At 40.6% G+C, this 17,108-nt stretch overlaps 1 pseudogene; it reads left to right on the top strand.

Moving 5' to 3' along the window:
• The first annotated feature begins 4,182 nt into the window (after window positions 1-4,182).
• LOC111157749 lies at window positions 4,183-8,298 on the top strand (annotated as a pseudogene).
• The last annotated feature ends 8,810 nt before the right edge of the window (window positions 8,299-17,108 follow it).

The raw sequence follows: 17,108 nt of genomic DNA, 5'->3' as shown, positions 1-17,108 counted from the left end.
GAGGACGCACCGCCTCCGCGGCCCAATCAGCCCGAGGACTCGCGAGCTTACGGCGCCCTCTACTGGTCATCTCCTGAGACGACGACCCCAACCCCGCCACCTGGAACTCTGCTGGGCGACGTGTGCTGGAGGTGTTGATGGCGGGAGCCCACGTAGCGTTTACCTTTTACAAGATCGCGAGCGAGTTTTCAGGGGACCCAGGCCTCACTTTTTCCGGTTCTCTTAGGGTGTATGCCTTTGTCTTGTGCCCTCCTCCATTTTCCCAGAATTGACATCTACCCATTTAAGAGGACCCGAACTCAAGCCACTTTTTTTTGACCGATTAATGATTTTTTTTTTTTTTTAATTTGTATCATTATATCACAGACCACTTCTTTCACGGGGGCTTCCTCGTCCCACTTGCCAGGAGCTCCTTGTTTCTAGTTCAGTTCTCGCATTTAAGGCAATGGCGGGAGAATCTCCTTCCTCCCGCCTAGAATTCTAACTACTTGAAAGTGGAGAACTAGTCTTCTTGATCTTTTTATATCCTCTTCAGTGGATGACGTAATAGGTGTTCCCAAAATGTTAATATTTTAATTCAATATAAGGAGGATCCATTTGTGTATTTTTACTAGGAGCTACTGGGGCAGATGCTTTAATCGTTCATATTCTTTTTTTTTTTTTTTTTTTTTTTAATGCCAAAGCTCCCCTTCACAATTTGAGGGATTTCAGTGTTTTCGCTTCCCTTCTAATGCTGATCCAAAATTGGTCTCTTGAGAGAAAACGACTCAACTTCTATTCAATAGTAGGAGTTTCTGGACAATAGTATACCAGTTAGGGGCTGAAAGAAAATTATTTTTTAGTTGAGAAAAGAATTTCAGCTTGAAAAAAAGAAATGTGACATCGTGGTTGATTGAGGGGTAAACTGAAATTTCCTTTCAACTGCAAAAATGTAAGGAGAATCTTGGGAATATATATGTATGTATGTCTTCTGGTTTACATGGACTGTTGCAGGTTTTAAGGCTGCAAATTCCTCCCGTCAAAAAGTGAGGTCCGTGGACCCTTCCCTGAATCTGGATGGGCTTCTCATTGCTTTGACCAATAAAATATGGCACAGGTGATACTATGTAACTTCGCTGCTTAGGTCCTAGAAGGCCATTCAGCAGAATTCTTCATCTCCAGAGAACCCTTCTGAGGAGCCTCCCTCCCAGGGCATTCACTCTGAGAACCCAGCAGCCATGCAGAGAGCTGGCCACATAGAAGACAATGTGAGGTGCTCTGCCCAACCTCCCCAGTTCAGCCCAGCCTTTTAGTCATCCTAGCCCAGGAAGCCTCCAGATGACTTCAGCCCCCAGGCATTTGAGTCTTCTCAGCTGAGGTCCCAAACAATGCGGAGCAAAGACAGCCCATCCTTTTTCCCTGTCCAAATTCCCTTGAACATAATAAAATGACCACCCTTTTATGCATCGAAGCTCGGGGTGGTTTGTTACACAACAGTAGACTCCATAAGAAGGATCTTAGCAGGTGTTGTTGTTTTACCCTCCCAGTAGCCCTGACTCCCTTTTTCCCTTCCCACTAGACCACACCCACCCTGTTGAGACTGAATATGCCAAATACACATTTTTCTGACCTCCTTGGCATGTATGTGACCCACTGGGGGAAACTACTGGAAGGGGAACATCTGTGGAGGATTTTCCTTTCTGCTGAGAGAGATACGCAAGGAGAAAATGCCCCTTCACTTCCTTCCCGTCTTTGGATGTTGTCCAGTTTAGGGCACCAGCAGTCATGCTGCAAACACAGGGGGAAACTAAGAGAAGTACAGAGATGTCACCTAGAACTTGACTGAATTGTTCTGCTAAAATAAATTCTTGGGGCGCCTGGGTGGCTCAGTGGATTAAAGCCTCTGCCTTCGGTTCAGGTCATGATCCCAGGGTCCTGGGATCGAGCCCCACATTGGGCTCTCTGCCTGCCTTTCTGCCTATTTCCCTTCCTCTCTCTCTGCCTGCCTCTCTGCCTACTTGTGATCTCTGTCAAATAAATAAATAAAATATTTTTAAAAGATAAATAAAATAAAATAAAATAAATTCTGGAACCACCTATACAGTGCTTGTCCTTCTTGTCCTTCTTATATGAGAAAATGGATTTAAACCTATTTTAGTTGAATATTCTGCTATTCGCTGTCCAGTTTCCTATCTGATGCTCAGTTTATAACTAAAAAATGGATATTACAAGTGAGCAAAAATAAGGAATGACTGAGGGCAGTTGCACAATGTCTAGTAAACTATTATGACACAGATCACATGTAGACTGGGGCTGTTTTGCTAGGGAAATAATGGGAAAATTTCGAGGTTTAGGGAGTGAGTGGACTACTTGGTATGGCTTTCAGTAAATTCACACAAGAGATAAACAGTCTGGAGACGTCCCAGCGGAGGACAGGCAGGGAAAGTCGGCTTTACTAAGCTCTTCTGGCTACAATCCACATTGACAGGGGCGACAGGGTGGAGCTTTGTTGACTTGGGGAAGCCAAGGTCTCCCAAGTTAAAGCGAGGTAAACAGAAGGGAGAGATTTAACAGTGATAAAATTGAAAAGATTGAGGCTCCAGATCTCTGAAGGATCTTAAGACCTTTTATTAAACAGTCTTTGTCAGATGAAGGAGGTCAACTTAGTAGTGAATACAATAAGCCTAGCAGGAAAGATTACTTTAGGGTGGTACTCCTCCTCCTTTAGGTCATTCATTTCAAATTGTCTCAAGGAACAAGACCTTTAAAGAAGAAGGAGGTGTTTGCAGAGTATAGAAATAAGAGCTATGAGGCTGAAATTCTCAGGCTTAATGACTGATCAGTGCTGTCTAATTGAAAATACAATGTGGGGATGCCTGGGTGGCTCAGTGGGTTAAGGCTCTGCCTTTGGCTCAGGTCATAATCAGGGTCCTGGGATCGAGCCCCAAATCAAGCTCTCTGCTCAGCAGGGAGCTTGCTTCCCCCATCTCTCTCTGCCTGCCTCTCTGCCTGCTTGTGATCTTTGTCAAATAAATAAATAAATAAAATCATTTAAAAAAAAAGAAAGAAAGAAAATACAATGTGAGCTACCTGTGTAATGTTACATTCTACTATATTAAAAAGTGAAAAGAAACCGCACATCTCAACCCAGACTAGCTATACTTCAAGTGTCCTATAATTACACGTCACTAGTGGCTGCTGTGTCGCTCAGCGCTGGTCTAGAACTTTACCTACTTTATTAGCACATGGAATTCACTGGATAAAACAGACCAGAACCCCACTAAGTTTTTGCAGTATATGCCAAAGATATTCCAAACTTGGTTTTAGCTGCAGCTAATTACTCAACACTAAAAGCAGTTCCTAAACTTCCAACTCCCACCCACAGGAAAATGGCTGCTGAAGTTCTGCTGGAAGGGCGTGTACCCAATGCCCATATTAGGTATGCCTGTGAAGGACAATGGCTCTTTCAGAGATCAGAACCAGAGGCTGCCAGACTAACACATTCATTCCATTCAAAGTCTGCCTCTCAGGCAGCATGGTAGATTGTTTGCAAAAAGGGCGGCAATAACCCTTTTGACCCCCCCACCCACTGCATTCACTATCCTTAAGTAAATCCCCTCTATACATTGGGTTTGAACATATAACTTCCTTCGGCTAATGAGACCATAGTAAGCATGACCTACAGACTTGGAAAGTGCTTGTGCATTGGGCTTGCCCCCCTCTCTTTCTGCTTTCAAGACCACTGCCTTGTGAAGGAGCAGGAGCTGGGCTGCTAGATGAGATTCATGGCCTAGCCACCTTCACTGCTCTAGGTAAAACCCAACCTGCTGCAAAGTATGAGTCAGGCCATACATAGACAGCCAGCTGATCCCAAGTCCATGACTGAGCCCTGCTGAGCCCAGCTCAAACGACCAATGCGTGGGACAAAAAATGGTTGTCATTTCAACCTACTAAGTTTTGTTGGTTTGTTACACAGCAAAAACTGATAGAAACAGGTATGGTACGTGCTCAGGAACCGTGTCTGTTGCGTATTTCCTGTTCTGAATGGAGGTATTATTGTACTTACAATTCCTTGTCTGGCATCGTTTGTTGCAGTAGTTCTCAAACTTTAACATACATCAGAATCACCAGGATGGCTTATAGAACACAAATTGTGATGTCCTACCCAGACTTCCTGATTTCATAGGTTTGGGATGTGGCCCAATGATTGACATTTCCACCACTTCCTGTGACGACACTGCTGTTGCTGGTATGAAAGCCACATTTGGAGAACCAGTGGTCTATTGGTTGTGTTGGAGACCAGTACAACTCCAGGTTCCTGGTCCATGAGGAATCATCTCCAGACATGAAGATTACATACCCCCAGAGGTCTGGACTTGGAGCTGGAGGAGGTAGCTGCATGATATTGGGATTCTCTTCCTTAAAGGAAGGGAATGAAATTTCATGTGAGTGAAGTACACACATTTTTAGTCTCATGTGTCATGCAAAGACAGCGTTTCTTTATCGATTCTCTGCCTGGATGAGATATCCATTGACATAACTGCAGTGTTCAAGTTCCCTACTATTATTGTATTATCATCAGTTTCTCTCCTTACGTCAATTAATATTTGCTCTATGTACTTAGGTGTTCCGATGTTGGGTACATATTTACAATTGTTCTATCTTCTCATTAGATTGAACTATACACTTTTTAATTGTGTATAATGGAATAAAAGTGCCACAAATGAGTGGGTTCTGGCAGAGGCTGTGAGCCATCTACCCAGAGTTCATTTCCCCTCCTCTCTACTTTGTCTGGAGAGCCCACCTACCTCCACAGGAGCTTAAAATGCCAGATACTCAGCCTTCCTTACTGCTAGGTAACAAATCACCCTATTCTGGCCAAGGGACCTGGATGGAAGTCAGCTAAGGGTCAGGGGACAGAATTCTGGGAAAGATATTCCTCCCTGATAAGGGAGACATCTGAGAAAATCCTGAGAACTCTGTTAGGTTCTTGGATAATTATACCCTCAGAAGAGAGTGTGGCAGAGGCAAGGCTGGCAAACAAAAGCTTGGAACAGAGGGACAGCTACCAAGTCCTGAAGGTGGTGGCAGAAAGCAGGAACCTGGAATGACTCGTGATCTACCTCCAGGGAGCACCCAAAGGTCCCTGAGTTGGATGAAGAACAGGCAAAGGATCCTGTTAGGGAGTATCTCCCCTGTAGGCAGAAGCAACCAAATTTCTGCATTCATGTTAATAGGTTTTCCCTCGTACCCCTCAGCTGAAAACTGGGAACATTTAGGTGATGTAAAAAACCTACCTATAATTGAAACTCTAAAATAAAGCCCTGTAGAAACTGGAAAGCATTCCATGAAGAAACAGGTTCGGGCACCTGGGTGGCTCAGTGGGTTAACCCTCTGCCTTCGACTCAGGTCATGATCTCAGGGTCCTGGGATCGAGCCCCGCATCGAGCTCTCTGCTCAGCAGGGAGCCTGCTCCCCCCCCCACTTTCTCTGCCTGCCTTTCTGCCTACTTGTGATCTCTCTCTCTGTCATATAAATAAATATTTAAAAAAAAAGAAACAGGTTCTGTGAGATGTGCCAACATGTCATGATTAACATGGGAATTTTTATGTTCTTAAGTCCCTATGAAACCACTGGGAAAACAGAAGAAACATACAGTAGACTCTCTTCAACTTAGAAGGGTTTAGAAAAATGTTAGGGAAAAGATTCTTTTTTTCAAAGATTTTTATTTATTTCAGAGAGAGTGTGAGAGAGTATGATCAGGGAGAGGGGCTGACAGAAAGGGAGAAGCAGATTCCCCACTGAGCAGGGAGCCTGATGTGGGGCTCCATCCCGGGCCCCTGGGATCATGAACAGACTCAAAAACAGATATTAAACCAACTGAGCCACCCAGGTGCCCCAGGAAAAAGATTCTCTTCTTGTGTTGTGACATGTCACTGCGGAAGGCTGAGGTGTGCTTTAAAGAAAAGGCATCTTGGGGCACCTGGGTGGCTCAGTTGGTTAAGTGTCTGCCTTTGGCTCAGGTCATGATCCCAAGGTCTTGGGATCAAGTCCCAGACTCCCTGCTCAGCAGGAGTCTGTTTCTCCCTCTTTTTCTGTCCCTCCCCGTGCTCCTTCTCTCTCTTTCTCCATCTTGCTCATTCTGTCAAATAAATAAATAAAATCTTTGGGGAAGAAAAGGCATCTTTCCTCAATATGATCTTTTTTTAAAATTATTTATTTGACAGAGAGCGAGAAGGAGAGAGGAAACACAAGCAGGGAGAGTGGGAGAGGGAGAAGCAGGCTCCCCACCAAGCAGGGACCCTGATGTGGGGATATAAATATAAATATTCCTTATCCATTCAACTATCAGTGGACACTCGGGTTGCTTTCATATCTTGGCTATTATGAATAATGAAGCAATAAACATAGGGGTGCATATCTTTTTAAATTAGTAGCTTCATTGGGGAGTGTAATCCAGTAATATAATCACTGGATCATATGGTATTTCTATTTTTAATTTTTTCAGGAACTTCTGTACTGTTTTCCACAGCGGTTGCACCAATTTGCATTCCCACCAACAGTGCATGAGAGGTTCCTTTTCTCCACATCCTCCCCAACACTTATTTCTTGTCATTTTGATTTTAGCCATTCTGGCAGGTGTGAGGTGATATTTCATTGTGGTTTTGATTTGTATTTCCCTGATGATGAGAGATGTTGAGCATCTCCTCATGTGTCTCTTAGCCATCTGGATGTCTTCTTTGGAAAAATGTCTGTTGGACCACTTCTTTATACCACACACAAAAGTAAACTCAAAATGGATGAAAGACCTAAATGTGAGACAGGAATCCATCAAAATCCTACAGGAGAACACAGGCAGCAACCTCCTTGACCTCAGCTGCAACAAGACAAGTCACCGGAGGCAAGAAAAACAAAATGAACTGTTGGGACTTCATCAAGATAAAAATCTTTTGCACAGCAAAGGAAACAAACAAAACAAAACAAAACAAAAAAACAAAGGAAAGGAAAACTAAAAGGAAGTTTGTTTTTTTTTTTTTAAGATTTTATTTATTTATTTGACAGATCACAAGTAGACAGAGAGGCAGGCAGAGAGAGAGGAGGAAGCAGGCTCCCCGCTGAGCAGAGAGCCTGATGCCAGCTCGATCCCAGGACCCTAGGATCATGACCCAAGCTGAAGGCAGAGGCTTAACCCACTGAGCCACCTAGGCACCCAAAAAATGTCTATTTTGTTCTGAATATATCTGTTAAATCCATCTGGTGCAGTACATCATTCAAAGCCATTATTACCTTATTGATTTTCTGTATAGATGACCTGTCCATTGATGTAAGTGGAGTGTTCAAGTCCCCTACGATTATTCTATTTATTTGTTCCCTTGAGTTTGTTATTAATCGTTTTATTTATTTGGGTGCTCCTATGTTGGGTGCCAAAATATTTACAATTGTTATATATATGTTATTGTTGGATTGCCCCCCTTTATTATTCTATAGTGCCATTCTTTGTGTTTTGTTAGTCTTTTTTTTTTTTTAAGATTTATTTATTTATTTAAGAGAGAGACAGTGAGAGCACGAGAGAAGAGAAGGTCAAAGGGAGAAACAGACTCCCCATGGAGCTGGGAGCCCGATGCAGGCCTCGATCCTGGGACTCCGGGATCATGACCTGAGCCCAAGGCAGTTTCTTAACCAACTGAAGCACCCAAGCGCCCCAGTCTTTTTTTTTTTTTTTTAAGATTTTATTTTTGCATCTCGCATCCCCATGCGTGTACACCTAATCTCAGCTGGTCCACCTGAGAGCACCTGAGCATCAACCTTAGTCTCCACATTGTCCTATTTCCACTCCAAAAAGAAACAATCGTGAACCAGGAGAAACTCACAAAACTGCAAGCACAAGTGGCATTGGAGGGAAAGAAACTGTTCGCTGAAAAAAGGTGGTTCATAGGATGGCTACAGCAGATGATAAAAAACTTTAGTTCTCCTCAAATAAGTTAGGGGTAAACAATATCTCTGGCATTGAAAAAGTGAAAATATTCACAAACCAAGGAACATGATCCATTTTAACAACCCTAAAGTCCAGGCATCCCTGGCAGCGAACACTTTCACCATCGTGGGCAATGCTGAGATAGAGTAGCTGATGGAAATGCTACCCAGTATCTTAAACCAACTTGAAGCAGACAGTTTGACTAGTTGAAGGAGACTGGCTGAAGCTCCCCAGTCAAACAATCTGTAGATGGAAAAGCACCACTAGCTACCAGAGAAGATGAAAAGGATGTTCCAGATCTTGTGGAGAATTTTGATGACTCTTCCAAGAATGAAGTAAGCTGAAATGAGTCAAATTCTGAAGAAGGTAATAACTTGGAGAAGTTACTGGGAGCTTCTATTTTATAATATGACCGCTTTTGAAAATTTTGGTCATTGATTTGAGAAAACCTAGATCTCTATTATTTTTTAAGCCCAAGCCCCTTGGACACTGCAGCTCTTTTCAGTTTTTGCTTTTACACAATTCATTCTTTGCAGCTAATTAAGCTGAAGAAGCCTGAGAATAAAATTTGAAACAAGGTTAATAAAGCTCTTTGCCTAGAAGGAAGGAAGGAAGGAAGGAAGGAAGGGAGTGGAGGAGGGAGGGAGGGAAAAGGGAATATTTGATTTTTTTTTTTTTTTAGATTTTATTTATTTATTTGGCAGAGAGAGAGAGAGAGAGATCACAAGTAGGCAGAGAGGCAGGCAGAGAGAGAGGGGGAAGCAGGCTCCCCGCTGAGCAGAGAGCCCCATGTGGGGCTTGATCCCAGGACCCTGAGATCATGACCTGAGCTGAAGGCAGAGGCTTAACCCACTGAGCCACCCAGGCACCCGGAATATTTGATTTTTAAGTAATCTCTGTGCTCATCATGGGGCTTGAACTCACAACCTTGAGATCAAGAATTGAATGTTCTACTGACTGAGCCAGCCGGCTCCCTTATGGTCTTGTTCTAAAGTCTACTTTGTCTGGTGTCAGTGTCACTACTTTGGATTTTTTTTTTTTTTTTTACATCCATTGCATGATAAATGTTTCTTCATCCCCTTACTTTTAATCTGCCGATGTATTTAGGTCTAACCTAAGTCTCTTGTAGGCAGTGTATAGATGGATCTTATTTATTTATCCATTATGTCACCCTATGTCTTTTTTTTTTTTTTTAAAGATTTGTTTATTTATTTATTTGACAGACAGAGATCACAAGTAGGTAGAGAGGCAGGCAGAGAGGAGGAAGCAGGCTCCCTGCTGAGCAGAGAGCCCGATGCGGGGCTCGATCCCAGGACCCTGAGATCATGACCTGAGCCGAAGGTAGAGGCTTTAACCCACTGAGCCACCCAGGCGCCCCCACCCTATGTCTTTTGATTGGAGTGTTTCAAATTAATTATTGATAGATATGTATTTATTGCCACTTTATTACTTGTTTTGTGGTTGTTTCTGAATTTTTTTTTCCTGGTTTGTTTGTTCTTTCATGGTTTGCTGGTTTTCCTTAGTGTTATACTTGTATTTCTTTCTCTTTACTCTTTGCATAATTATTAGTGTATTTAAAAAAAGATTTTATTTAAATACAGATATGTGTGTGTGCAAGCACATGCCTGCATGTGTTTGTGGCAATGAGCAGACCTGGTAATCAGATCTTGGTTTTTATTTTTAAAACTTTTTTTCCTTTTGTTAAAATTTTAATTCCAGTGTAATTAACATACATTGTTATATCAGTTTTAGATAAGAGATTTTTTTAAAACAGAAAAAATTTGAGGACCACAAAAATTCCAACATTAGATAATAAGGAATGATTGTTATGTTTTATATATGGCAATGGCATTATGATTATGTAACTACAAGACTACTTTTTCAGGGGAAAACATACTCAAATATTTATGGGTGAAATGGTATGCCTGAAATTTGCTTCATAAAAACCCATTGGAAAGTGGGTTGGGAAGAAAGTAGAGGTATATATGAGATAATAGTGGCTAAGATCATAATAAAGTTGAGTGATAAGAATATGCAGGTTGATTATACTATTCTGTTTTTGTATATATTAAAAATTTCTCATATCTAAACATTTTTAAGGACAGAGAAATATTATTTCTGCATAAGGCCATTGTTTTGTAATTTTATCTTGTTCTATTTTATCTAATACTGATGCCTATGTAAGAGAAAGTGTACTTCAAAACATGAACTTGCAGAACAATCTTTACTAAAAGTCTCGTAATTATAATGGCTGAAAAATTAGAAATATTGTCCACCCAGAAATCCAAGAGAATCATCTAACATACCATCATTCATTCATTCATTCAAACATACTGAGTTAATGTAACATGTTAGGCACTATCTAGGTGGTAGGGAATACAGTGTTTGAATGAGGTCCATCCTCTTATAGACCTTACAGTGTGGTTTTATCAGACTTACTATGAAAAATTTTAAAGTGGCTTAAGATTAAAGTCAACATATAAAAATAAATAACCTTCCTGTATTAGAGCAACAGTGAATTGAAAAAAAAAAAAAATCCATTCACAGAGCAAAACATAAGTAGGCACAAACCCAGTAAGAAATGTACAAGACTTAGATGAAGAAAAAGCTACCTGAATGTTCTAAAAGAAGACCTAAATGGGGGGTGGGGGGAAACACACCCAAAACCCAACATATCAATGCTTCAAAAATTAATCTACATGAATCAGTGCAATTTTTATGAAAATCCTATTGTGATTTTCTAAATTCTAACTTGAGAAGCTAACTCAAAAAAAAGTTTCCGTAGAAGATAAAATGTTCAAGGAAAGTCAAGAAAAATTAAAAGTAAAAAATTTAAAAGGAGGATTTGCCTGAACAGAGATCAAAGCATACTAAAAAGCTACAGGCCTTAAAACCATAAAGTCACTTCTCCCAAAATTTCCTGTAAATATAAAATAATATCTATAGAAACCTTTAAAATCTTTAAAATAGAATTTTAAAACAAAATTTGTTAGCTGATTCTAAAATTCATATTACAGAAAAAACAATCACAAGAAAAGCCAGACATTTTAACAAAAACAACCATGGATGCAATTCGCCCTTTTGAACAAAATACACTAAAAAGCTACAGGACTTAAAATGGATGTTATTTATTTTTTTTTTTTAAGATTTTTATATTTATTTATTTGACAGAGAGAGAGATCACAAGTAGGCAGAGCACCAGAGAGAGAGAGGGAAGCAGACTCCCTGCTGAGCAGAGAGCCCAATGCAGGGCTTGATCCCTGGACCCTGAGATTATGACCTGAGCCAAAGACAGAGGCTTAACCCACTGAGCCACCCAGGTGCCCCAAAATGGGGTGTTATTAATGCAGGGATAGAATAAAAGAATTTGATAAATTTTGAGGAAGCAGACTTATGCATAATTGGGAATTTCCTTTATGATAAAGGTAACATCTCAAATAAAGGAGAAAAGATCAAGTACCTAGCAAAAAGTTTTTGAACTGGTGACTACTCAGAAAAAAATATGTTAAACATTTCCATAATGCACCAAAATAAACTGAATGTGTTTATTTATTTTTTTTTTTAAAGATTTTATTTATTTATTTGACAGAGAGAAATCACAAGTAGGCAGAGAGAGAGGAGGAAGCAGGCTCCCTGCTGAGCAGAAAGCCCGATGTGGGGCTCGAACCCAGGACCTGGGATCATGACCTGAGCCGAAGGCAGCGGCTTAACCCACTGAGCCACCCAGGCGCCCCAAACTGAATGTGTTTAAAAGCTAAAACTCAAAAAGCAAAATTATTAAGTTATTATTAGAAAATAGGAGAAAAAAATACTTAAAAGCTTCAGGATAAGGAAGGCTTTTTCTTTTTTTTTTGCTTTTCTAAGCAAGTCATATAGTAAAAGGTTGATAGGTAGGACTTCAAAGACAATTAATACAAGAGATAATATAGAGGTTAAAATCTTAAAAATTACTGAGAATATATTCCTAATATATTTAACAATGAAATATCCAGAATGTGAAGAGCCATACCAGTAAACAAAAAATGACAACCTAATGAAAAAATAAGCAATAACTAATATATGGTTAGTAAACATACAAAAAAATTAAACTCACTAGAAATCAAGGAAATATAGTTTTAGCAATAACAGATAAGAGGTACCTAAAGATACATAGATGTGGGCATATTGGGTCTCTTGATTTTTGGAGGTCATAAGCTATGAGATCATAAAAGCCCAGAACTCCTGAGGGTGATTTGTCCTGTTGTGTGAAAGATTTGCTATATGGACACTGGGTGAGAGAATTCTTTATCTGGAAGTTGCTGCAAGGACCATGTAAATGTATAACTGTTACTGTTCAACCTTTCCTGTCACATGGAGAAAGCCCACTTGAGAAAGAAGCCAATGCACAGCTAGTAGACTGGGCATGGGAGAGAAAGGCGAGGGAGAGAAGGGAGAGGAAAGATGGGAGAGATTGAGAGATAGGGGCTAGAGTGAGATTATGCACTTGGATCCAGCTCTACCACATTTAAAATAGACAACTGGGCATTTTCTGAAGGTTTCAAAACGGATGAAAAATAGCCATACATCTACAGGAAAATAAGACAAGACACAACAAATTTTTCGGAAAATTTTAGTAAATTTACATTTGGAAACTTTGAAGAGTACTATTACTCCACATTTTAACCGATGAGTAAACAAGCAGAGAGAATTAAATGATTTGCCAAAATACACCAGTATTAGTAGCAGAGATGGCTATAGCTAAGGGAAGCCTTTAACTAAAGAAAAGGGCCAAGTTTGATAGGTATTTAAATTCTACAACCTTTGATCCATGTTTATGGCTATTACATGATTTCTAGGACACAACTGGTTTTGCTGAGGCAGACATGAATTATGTCTTTTAAGAATCTACACCTAGGGGACGCCTGGGTGGCTCAGTTGGTTGAGCAGCTGCCTTCGGCTCAGGTCATGATCCCGGCGTCCTGGGATCGAGTCCCGCATCGGGCTCCTTGCTCAGCAGGGAACCTGCTTCTCCCTCTGCCTCTGCCTGCCTCTCGGCCTACTTGTGATCTCTCTCTCTCTCTCTGACAAATAAATAAATAAAATCTTAAAAAAAAAAAATCTACACCTAGAAAAATGGCACATTGTGAAGAAAATGTTTAGTTATAACAGACATGATGAGCTTAATGCTTTTTATTCCTCTCCAATACATGACAGACCTTATTGATGATGACTGGGAACATTCTTTTTTTTTTTTTTTAAGATTTTATTTATTTATTTGACAGACAGAGATCACAAGTAGGCAGAGAGGCAGGCAGAGAGAGAGAGAGGAAGAGAAGCAGGCCTCCTGCTGAGCAGAGAGCCCGATGCGGGGCTCGATCCCAGGACCCTGGGATCATGACCTGAACCGAAAGCAGAGGCTTTAACCCACTGAGCCACCCAGGTGCCCCAGAACATTAAGTCTTGAATGAAATCATGTATTAAGTGGTTAGCACAATAGTTGGTAGCCTGGAAACTGTCCAAGGGGATAGAGGATGATTGGGATTAAGGTACCAATAATTAAGACAGAGAAGTAGGGGCAGATATAAACTAAACATTTTTTATTTAGGTTACATTATAATGTAGCCTAATAGTCACATTTTAAATTAGCTGAAAGAGGAGTGGAGGTGGGGCAGGGTGCGGGGGGCGGGGTGAGGTGGGGAGGTGGGAATAAAATTAGCTGAAAGAAAATGCAATCTAATGAAAACCACCTTATGTTGGAGATGAACTATTGTCTTTTGGACTTAAAAGGAATGATTTTTAGTTTAGTATTATTTTTGTTCCCCCAGGTCTCCACCGTTAGGATTATCATAAACCCTGCAGAAGGTAAAAGCCTATTTCAAAACTGTACTCATAATTATATTTCCCTCCCCACAAAATGTTTTTTGCCAACGTATCCCTCCAATCATGGCGAATGGCACAAACTTCCATCCCATTCCAGAGCCACAAATTCATGAGTAATTTTTAAATTTTTTCATGAGTAATTTTTTTTTTAAATTTATTTATTTGACAGACAGAGATCACAAGCAGGCAGAGAGGCAGGCAGAGAGAGAGGAGGAAGCAGGCTCCTTGCCGAGCAGAGAGCCCGATGCGGGGTTCGATCCCAGGACCCTGAGATCATGACCCGAGCCGAAGGCAGCGGCTTAACCCACTGAGCCACCCAGGCGCCCCTCATGAGTAATTTAAAAAAAAATTTTTATTTATTTGACAGAAGGAGATCACATGCAGGCAGAGAGGGAGGGGGAAGCAGACTCCCCGCTGAGCAGAGACCGACGCGGGGCTCAATTCCAGGACCCTGAGATCACGACCCAAGCCGAAGGCAGAGGCTTTAACCCACTGAGCCACCCAGGCGCTCCTCATGAATAATTTTTTTAGATTTTTATTTATTTATTTATTTATTTGACAGATCACAAGTAGGCAGAGATGCAGGCAGAGAGAGAGAGAGGGAAGCAGACTCCCTGCTGAGCAGAGAGCCCGACGTGGGACCCGATCCCAGGACCCTGAGATCACGACTTCGCTCTTCCTCCCTCCATAGACCTCATCCATTTGAGTCTTGTTCCCAGAAATTTCTCAAAATCTTCCACTTTGTTCCAACCTATCACCATGAGGTACAATCTAACCAGTCTCCCTCCCATCTATTGTCCAGAGTGCACAAATTTCAAATCTTGGGAGTCTGGCTCTTCCCTCTTTCTTCAGCCTCAGCTTGAAAGATCAAACAATGGCACCCATAATTTTATGTGCAAGACCTTCTAATTCTTCCAGTGCATGGTAAAATGCTACTGCACAAGTTGTTCCTAATCTGAACATCCTCCTGCCCACCTAATTAACTTTTACTCTTTCAGATATGTCCCCTTTCTCGGAGAAATATCTATCCCCGCACCATCCCTCACTCCCAATCACACAGATTCTGATTCCAGCTTTCATATTTACTACTGGTCTGATTTTGCCATTACTTAGGACTATTTCAAGCTAAGCACGATAAGGGCAGGAAACATATTTTTGTTGCCTAACACAATGTCTGGAACATAGCATGCAATAAATATTAGCTGACAATATATATAATACTCTACCCATTATGATGAACTCCAATGGTAAGGCAATGCCATTAGTTTTGATAGATCAGTGTCAGTTACTTGTACAGGCAGAATTGGGAATGCAAAACTAGAACTTAGATGCATCATTGAAAATACAAGTGTGGGGGCGCCTGGGTGGCTCAGTGGGTTGAAGCCTCTGCCTTCGGCTCAGGTCATGATTCCAGGGTCCTGGGATCGGGTCCCACGTCGGGCTCTCTGCTCGGCAGGGAGCCTGCTTCCTCCTCTCTCTCTGCCTGCCTCTCTGCCTACTTGTGATCTGTCAAATAAATAAATAAAATCTTAAAAAAAAAAAAAAAGAAAATACAAGTGTGTAAAGATAAAAGCCACATACATATTTTAGAGAGGTTGGAGTAGTACTATGTTAAGTCTTATACAGTAAACATAACACAAAAGGAACAAGAAAGAACACACTTTCAAAGATCTGCAGAGCAGCTACCAAAAATGAATTTAAAAAGATGTTTAGGGGTGCCTGGCTGGCTCAGTCAGAAGAGCATGTGACTTTTTGATTTCAGAGTCATGAGTTCAAGCCCCAAACTGGGTGTAGAAATTAAATATATACATTAAAAGTATTTAGGTAGCCTGTTCCTTTGTTTCCCACAACACCAGAAGGAGGTCCCAATGTGGGATCATTATAAAGAAAGCAAAAACATCCCAGTTCCTTTAAACTCACATAAATTAGAACACCCTTGATAATTTTGTCAGACTTTTAAGGAAATTCACCATCCTTTAGCAGTAACTGCTAAACTTCTTAAAAACCTTCCAGAAATAGAAAACAAACTGAGGGGCGCCTGGATGGTTCAGTTGTTAAGCGTGTGCCTTTGGCTCGGGTCAAGATCCCAGGGTCCTGGGATCCAGCCCCACATCGGGCTCTCTGCTCACCAGGGAGCCTGCTTCCCTTCCTCTCTCTCTGCCTGCCTCTCTGCCTACTTGTGATCTCTGTCAAATAAGTAAGTAAAATTAAAAAAAAAAGAAAGAAAGAAAAAAAGAAAAAAAAGAAAAAGCTCCCCAAACCCTTTAGCTTTAGATACAACAAAACAACGATGTCGTGAAAAGCTAAAAATAACCTAGTGGTTTTCTCTTGGAAATGAAAGTTTAAAAGCCTAGAATTTACACTCATGTCAGACCATAATCTACCCCAGAAAACCAAAATCCTTAAGCTGCACATTGCCCTATGGTTTTTTTCCCCATCACCACTGCTCCAGACATAAAAGATTGAGAAAAGCCTACGACCATAACTGCTGAATTTTCTGCTCTCTTCCCTCACTCTACAGAGGAAATCTCACACATCCTGTACCCCATTCCCCCAAATCAAACCAAACCAAACCAAACCAAAAAAAAAAAGAGCTGAGACCAGAATAATGATAGAATTCAGGGAATAGGCAACACACAGTATTATGGAAAAATAAATACAAGTAGTCATTAGACATAAACCACCTGGAGAAAAGGAAACCAGTCCTGCTTTTAAATAATTTTATTTTTTCTAATTTTGTGTTACTTTAATTTCCCATAGCACCTTGGCAATGTTGAAAACAGAAATACAAATACAAGGATGTACTCATTTTAACATAATATGCATGAGCATGTGTCACATCCATCTTTTTTTGGGGGAGGGGGCAGTTTGGACAACAGGAACAAACCTAAGAAATGGACAAAATAGAAGCTGGGTAACTGGTTCTGATCCCTGACCCCAAACATTTAATAGGGGTCACTCAAAAGACAAGTAAATCAGGCAAAAAAAAAAAAAAAAAAAAAAAATCAACGTCGATGTAGATGTTTATCTACACTAATCAGTGTTTTGTACTACAAAACTGAAAATAAAACCATTTTATTTTATACACAGCCTGTTGACATCTGAGTTGTACTTTTAGGAACTGTCTACTCAATTCATAAAAAACTGTTAGTTTTAAAAAATAAAATTATTTAATAATCAGGTGATTTCGAAAGAGAATTTACTTTCAACTTCAACACAAATTCTCTTTCAACTTCTTAAAATGTCTCATTCAGTTAATAAAAACTGAAATGTCTATGTATCTTCTTGGAAGCTC

The sequence above is a fragment of the Enhydra lutris genome, unplaced genomic scaffold (assembly GCF_002288905.1).
Source record: "Enhydra lutris kenyoni isolate GAN:26980312 unplaced genomic scaffold, ASM228890v2 scaffoldscaffold56, whole genome shotgun sequence".
In the NCBI taxonomy this organism is placed as follows: domain Eukaryota; kingdom Metazoa; phylum Chordata; class Mammalia; order Carnivora; family Mustelidae; genus Enhydra; species Enhydra lutris.
Note: the sequence above shows the minus strand (reverse complement) of the source record. Positions and strands in the feature narration are given on the sequence as shown.